The sequence below is a fragment of the Monodelphis domestica genome, chromosome 1, assembly GCF_027887165.1.
Source record: "Monodelphis domestica isolate mMonDom1 chromosome 1, mMonDom1.pri, whole genome shotgun sequence".
Lineage (NCBI taxonomy): Eukaryota > Metazoa > Chordata > Mammalia > Didelphimorphia > Didelphidae > Monodelphis > Monodelphis domestica.
Window position 1 is genome coordinate 89,594,889 of NC_077227.1, and position 7,000 is coordinate 89,601,888.

The 7,000-nt window shown below is 35.9% G+C and overlaps 1 long non-coding RNA gene across 1 annotated transcript; it reads right to left on the reverse strand.

Moving 5' to 3' along the window:
* Positions 1–257: 257 nt before the first annotated feature.
* On the reverse strand, positions 258–5,815 carry LOC130455091 (uncharacterized). The gene is made up of 3 exons (XR_008912971.1): positions 5,788–5,815; positions 3,656–3,803; positions 258–728 (listed from the first exon to the last, which is right to left on the reverse strand). It is a non-coding gene; the product is annotated as an uncharacterized LOC130455091 (long non-coding RNA).
* Positions 5,816–7,000: the final 1,185 nt, after the last annotated feature.

A 7,000-nucleotide genomic window follows, 5' to 3' on the forward strand; every position in this document is an offset into this window, starting at 1 on the left:
AATGATGTCCCTACTATTTACTGGCTATGTGACTGGGCAGATCAGTTGCCCTTGTCAACCTCAATGAACTCTTTTATAAAATGAGTATAATAACACTTTTGCTACCTATCTCATGATATTGTTTTAAGGATCAAATGAGATAATATATGTAAAGAATTTAGTAACTTTAAAGTATTGCATGAACATGAATTACTTTTGCTGTTATTTCAGCTGAATGTTGCCTCTCTGAAGTGGGCAATTAATTTTTTTTTCTCCGTTCTCTTTCTTTCCTCACATACCACCCAAATCTCCTAAACTGAGAAAAAAGAAAATACACAATGTCAAGAATTTGGACTGAGGCTTAGATTGAATAACATTTTGCTGCACAAAGATAGTAAGAGTAGATATGAACACGAATTATTAAAGAGATGATTTGGTTTTGTTTTCCTCTGGCACTTAGGCAACCTGAGATTGGTGAGCAAGAGAAAGAGTAGGGGTGTGGAGACAAAACATCTTTCTTTTTTTGCTTGCCTGTGTCATTATTATCCTGTGGAAGAGCAAAATAAGAAGCCTGGAATCCATTTTTGGAGGCAGATGCGTCAGTAACAAATTGTATTTTCATCTTGTTGGAAGAAGACAAAAATGTTGCATTGAAAGCATCACAGAAACGCCCCAGCGGTACAGATGAGTTCTGGTATCCATCAAAGATGTCAACATAACTCGAAATACAGCTAAGGGAGTGTTCAGGGCTGTGAAGTTGAAATTAAAATGTGGGTTATATCATCACTCAGGCATTTTGGATATTCATATATTAGTGGCCAACTTTTTCAAGAGAAATTATATAGTTGAACATGGTGGTACATGCCTATAATCTCTGCTATTGGTGGAAGCTGAGGTTGAGGGGTTGCTTGAGCTCAGGAGTTCTGAGCGCCAAAAGAGCTAAGCCTTATCAGAAGTCAAATGGAGGAGGTGAATACTATGACGGGTATATGATAGGTGCTAAAAACTTTTGGATTTTACTCTTTTTGCATAATAATGTCTGATTTTTACAAATGTAATCCTTACATTTTAAAAAGTCCATCATACTATTTGTCATGTAGCCCTCAACAGCAAGCAATGCTTCAGGATAAACTGGGGCAGGTATTCTCATCCCCATTTTACAGATGAAAAACCTAAGTCTCAGAGAAGTCTAGCAACTTTCCTAAGGTCACACAACTTGTAAGTGATACAGCCAGAATTCAAGTCAAAAACTTAAACTGAAGATGCCAAAGTCAGTGAACTTTCTTCTGTACTACAAAGCTTCCCATAGACCTGATCATTAGAATGGAGAAATGGGAGATTTTTCTCTACTCCTTAGGGAAAGTTATCAAACTTTTGGGTCAGTCCTTTGATACTATTAAAAATTATTGAAGACTCCCAAAAGTGTTTTAGTGGACTATTTCTCTGTTTATTTTCTATATTAGAAATGGAAATATCTTAATATTACCATGAAAGTAATTTTGATCTAATGGCTCACCTGAAAGGTCTTAGGTATCCAAACTTTGAGAACCTCTGCCCTAGAGAAGATTTACATTCTTTGGTGTCCTAAAACTAATGATGTGCTTTTCTTATTTAAATTTTTATTCTGATGTTATATTCTTTAAGGAGGCTCTATCAAAATGTCATCAAAAAACAACTAACTGAAAATGTATAAACTCAATAAATTTCTTTTGTATCATATAGACACAAATGACTTGGTGATTGTTGTCTAGACTTTTAAAAAAGAAGATAATCTCCTCTCCTGATTCTTTTTTTTTTATTTAAAATTTTTTTTTTATAAAAACCCTTACCTTCCGTCTTGGAGTCAATACTGTGTATTGGCTCCAAGGCAGAAGAGTGGTAAGGGCTAGGCAATGGGGGTCAAGTGACTTGCCCAGGGTCACACAGCTGGGAAGTGGCTTAGGCCAGATTTGAACCTAGGACCTCCTGTCTCTAGGACTGGCTCTCAATCCACTGAGCTACCCAGCTGCCCCCTCCTCTCCTGATTCTTTGCAAAGATGGGGTAACAAATATATGGAACACTGAATATAATGTTAGATTTGGATATGTTGGTTTCTTTCATTGAACTTTTTTTCCTTCTTCCTTTTTCTTCTTTTATTATAAGGGATAATTCTCTAGAAGAAGAAGAGAAAGAGATCCAGTGGGAAATGTAAGTGATGTAAAAACAAAAGATATCAATAAAAATTTACTTTGGACACAAATGATCAGATAACTTCAATCTATGGTACAGGCAAAACAATGGGATCCTCTTTGTTCAAAGGCTTGCCTGGAGAATGAGACGATTGTGATTTTATTCTATTAGGAGATTATACCAACACAGCTAACTATATATCCTTATTTGATATGTGTATTAGGGAGTTAAAAACCAAAGTACTGTGTGATATCCAAGAGGGAATGTCATTACCAACTTGTGTACTTAGGATGGACACCCTAGAGAAAATGTGTTAATGGAGCACCCTACATAGGTTCAATGGTATCCCAATTCCACCTTTAGAGATCCCACCCTTAGGTCTAACATCATCCTGTCAGAAGAACAATACACTGTCACTAACACATTAGAATTTCAATGAACAGATTTCCGCCCCCCATAGGGGGTCTCTGGGGCTCAGTTTTATCGTCCCTCTTTTGGCATGAGTAACTCATTTTTAGACACTGGCTTCTGGTTTTCTCAGAGTGATGTCTTTGTCCTTGCTCTCACAAACTTCTTTATCTCAGTCTGTGCTATCAGGCTAATAAATTGACAGTTTTGTAGGCTAAACAATGCTAAAATTCTGTGGCCTGGCTTTAATGCACATAAACCCACAATCAAGGCTAATGTAAATAGAAACTTTTATTTTTTTTAGAGTTCAAAAGGCTTCTTTCAGCTGGTAGGGGTAGGAATACCTTCTTTTCTCTCACATATAATCCTGCAATGAGAGGTATCTGTGTTTTCTGGGTTATCAAATAAAGCTTCTGATGACTTGCAAATGCAAGTTGTCTTTTTTTGCCACAACATCCTGAGAGATAGTCTAGTGCAGAAGGTAGCACCAGGCTGAGAGTCATCAGGTTTTTTAAATTTCAACATTCTTTTCACTGTATGATCTTGGACAAATCATTTCTATCTACTAAAATTCATGGGACCATCCTTCATTATAAAGTTGAGAAATCCAAGAGGAAGAGAGGATAAATTACTTGCCCAAGGTCATTTAGGTTTCAAGTAATAGAGTAGGATTTGAACAATGTATTCTTACTCCAAATCCAGCATTCTCCCATGTTGTTCCTCAAATGAAATTGGACTAGATGATCTCTAAGGTTTCTTACTAGCCCTAATATTCTGTAAATCAAGAAGGAGACAAGAGTACATAAAAGGAATTTAGAAGTGACAAGAGCAGTTCTGCTAATTTTTCAATTCTCTTGAGGATTGTAATTCCATATGGCAAAAGGCAATTAAAATTGGATTTTCAATTGACCAGATTTAGTCCTATTCTTCCTACAGCAGTAATATAAAGGTACTGGAGCTTCCATATGAACAACCTAAGGTAATAAAATGCAAAATCTGATAGAAATCAATATGCAACAAACCAATTAAGATCCTCTCCAGTTAAAGATGGCCTGAGAGTTTTCTTAATGTCAATAATTCAGTTGTCTTCTTACTTACTCAGAGACATTCAGGGTAATCATTATGTGTTGTGTCTTTAGCACTTCAATCTCCCAGAAACATTGCACATGGTGTGTATAGTTTTCCAGGGATGGTGGGCTAGAAAACGTTCCTTTCAGATTGAGAAGTAAGCCTCCACAAGGTTGATCTGGAACAAAGTAGGGAGGGGCAGGAAGGACCAGAGGTAATATGATCAAATTGAAAAAAAACAAAATACTTGTATTCAACTCAATTACTGCCTGTGATGCTTATAACTTATATACTTATTCAAGTTATCAGTAAAACTTCCAATAAAATAAGAATTGGAGAAGATCAATGTAGTTGTAATAGTCTTTGATCCATGCATTTCTTTGGAATTCTACCCTTAATTTCTCCATATCCTCTTACTCTTGCCTTTTTTCTTATACAATTTTGTCTAGATGAACCCTCTGAGTTGCATTTGCCATTTAGATGAACTGATGAAATATCTATTAACGTCTGCATAGGACTAGTTTACCCCAACCATTGGCCTCTTGAGTAACATCTTCAGCATCTAATTTGGAGGAGAATCAGGGTTTAACCATTGTTAATCTTAATGATTTAGTACAATTATCTTACAATCAGAGAATTTGAAAGCTAAAGATCAGACCAGCTTGTTAATGCTTCTCATTTGATGCAAAAAGAAAATGAGGGGTGAAGTGATGAAGGTCTGTGGCCACATAGCTGGTAAGGGGCAAGGCTAAGGACTTAAATTCTGGTCCCTTGGTGCCAAGGTATTCTATCACACTATGCAATCCCTATAATAGTGCATTTGATCACATAATGAATATAACATAACATAATAACACTTTATTATATATGTGTACAAATATACATACATATATTTGCATTATGTGTGTAAGCACACATGCACACCCATGTTTGTGAGTGTGTTTATGTGTTTTGTGTGTGTGTGTGTAGTTAGTTACATAGCACAATGGATAGAGTGTCAGGCTTGGAGTAATACTCCTCTCCTGAGTTCAAATCTAACCTTAAACACTTATTAACTGTGTAGTACTGGGAAAGTCACTTAACCATGTTCACTTTAGTTTCCTCATCTGTCAAATGAGTTGGAGAAGAAAATGGAAACCATTCTAGTATCTTTGCTAAGAAAACTTTAGATGGGGTCATGAAGAGTCAAACATGACTGAATGACTGAACAACAATATGTATGTGTATATCATTTATTCTTATCAAAGCATTTCTACATCTATCTAATCCTCACACACACACACACAAAAAAAATGCTAGTAGAGAAGAAAAATGATGTGGTGGATGAAGAACTGTCCTTGGAAGACCTGAATTCAAGGTCTGCATGGTGGCTATGTGATCTTGAGTAAGTCACTTAGATTCCCAATACACCTAAACAATTCTCTAAGAATAAGTTGGAAAACAGCACCCATCAGTATTGATAGAAGTTCTGTTTGGGGATCTCCCTATACAAACAAAATCATAGATCTTGTCAAATCAACTTATAAAATGGACATTATGATTCCCACTATTATCATATTATAATTACCACCCATAGATGAAGAAACTGAGCCCCAGAGATATTAATAGAAATAACTAATATTAATAAAGTATTTTGAGATTTTTCAAAGCACCTTCCATCTATTTTCTCATTTGATTCTCACAGAAGGATATACTACAAGTTTTATGATCCCCATTTTGTAAATGAAGAAAGTGTGACTCAGAATGGTTAACTTGCCACAGCTTTTATGTGTGTCAGAAGCAAGATTTCAATGCAGGGCTTATTGATTCAAAGTTAAGCATTCTACCAATTAGCGATTCTTAATGATGTGCCTGAGGCTATACAAATGCTAATGGTTGAGCCTTCTTAGAATCAGGGCTCCTTGAGTCTCAAGACTGAAACCTTGCTACCTCCTACTTATCCTAATTTAACAGTATTGGGTACCAAATCTAAACTTGGAAGTGTGGGGAAGCAGAAACTGAGCACAAGATATAGCAACCAGAAAATAAAACAGCTGATAGTATTGGCACTATTATTGTATCCTTCCACAATCTTCTTTCCTTCCTTCACAAAGATCCAAAAATCCACAAACAACTCCTCTATTGCATCATAGCTTTGACTAGAATAAAAAAGTATTACTTACGTGTTGGGACTGTAATTGTTGGAGAATCTAGAAAATTAAAACAACAGGAAAAGTCAATATTGGAATTTGCATCATTTATATTCATGAAAAATGTCAGTGAGCTTTACACAAGACTTTAAGGTCTCACACTTTCATAGACAATAATCACCTTCCTTTCATGTAGCCAAATACCATACTATCCAGATTCCTCTGTCTAGGTTATACTTCCTCTTCCTAAATTCCAAAAGATCTCTCATTGACACATTTTATCTCTCACCGAGCCCCATTCCTTTCTCTTTGCTATTTTTCTTATTCTCCATTTTGCTCTCCTTGTCAAGAAGCAGTCTTCTTAATTTTTATTTATTCAGTATTTTATTTATTCTCTAGTTCCATAGTTCTTCCATTTTTTTCTTTTCTACTTTCCCAGGGAAATGTCATGATTGATTCTAATTTTCTCAAATGATGCCTTCCTCTCTTGAGGCCATCTCCTCTCTAGTTCCATGCACCATCCATAGACTGGATCCTCCCAACCTCGAAACCCCAGGTATCTAGCCATATCTCAGAAGGCTCCTTTCCCAATCTGCAGGCACAGTTCAATTCCACAAACATTGATGTGCCACCTCCAACATGATAGGCACTATGCAAAATAAATACAAGCAAAAATAAATACAAGCCTCTGCCCTTAAGGAGTTTAACTTTGCCCTCTATCTACTGCATTGAGATAAGAGTTACACAAGTTAGATGAATGAAATTATATAATGATCTATATAAGGCAAGATCTATTGCCTACAAATGTTAACTCCATTGTCTATAATTTCAGTCTTAAAAGAACTTCATTAAGTCTTGAAAGCCTATTTGTCATTTCAGAAGCCTGTTTATGACCCCATGGACATTAATGAGGAAAGGGTCATACCTTAATTTCTTTGCAGCTAATAACGTCTTAGCAGATATTTGCAAGAATAGAGTATGAAATGGAGAATACCTGAGATCGGAGTGGGGGGAACAGAAAACCAGGGGAAAACTAGGCTACTTCACTAATTTTGTATCAGCTCAGGCTAGAATAACAAATTCATTTCATTTAGGGTACATTTGCAAAGAACTGAGGAAACGTTTGGGAAAGTAAATTTAAGATCATTCTGACTCCTTAGTAATAAATCTCGTAGAATGGAGATAAACTAACAAAAATGCGATGGATCAGTATGCATATGATAAATTTCCATTTCTACCTAGAAAG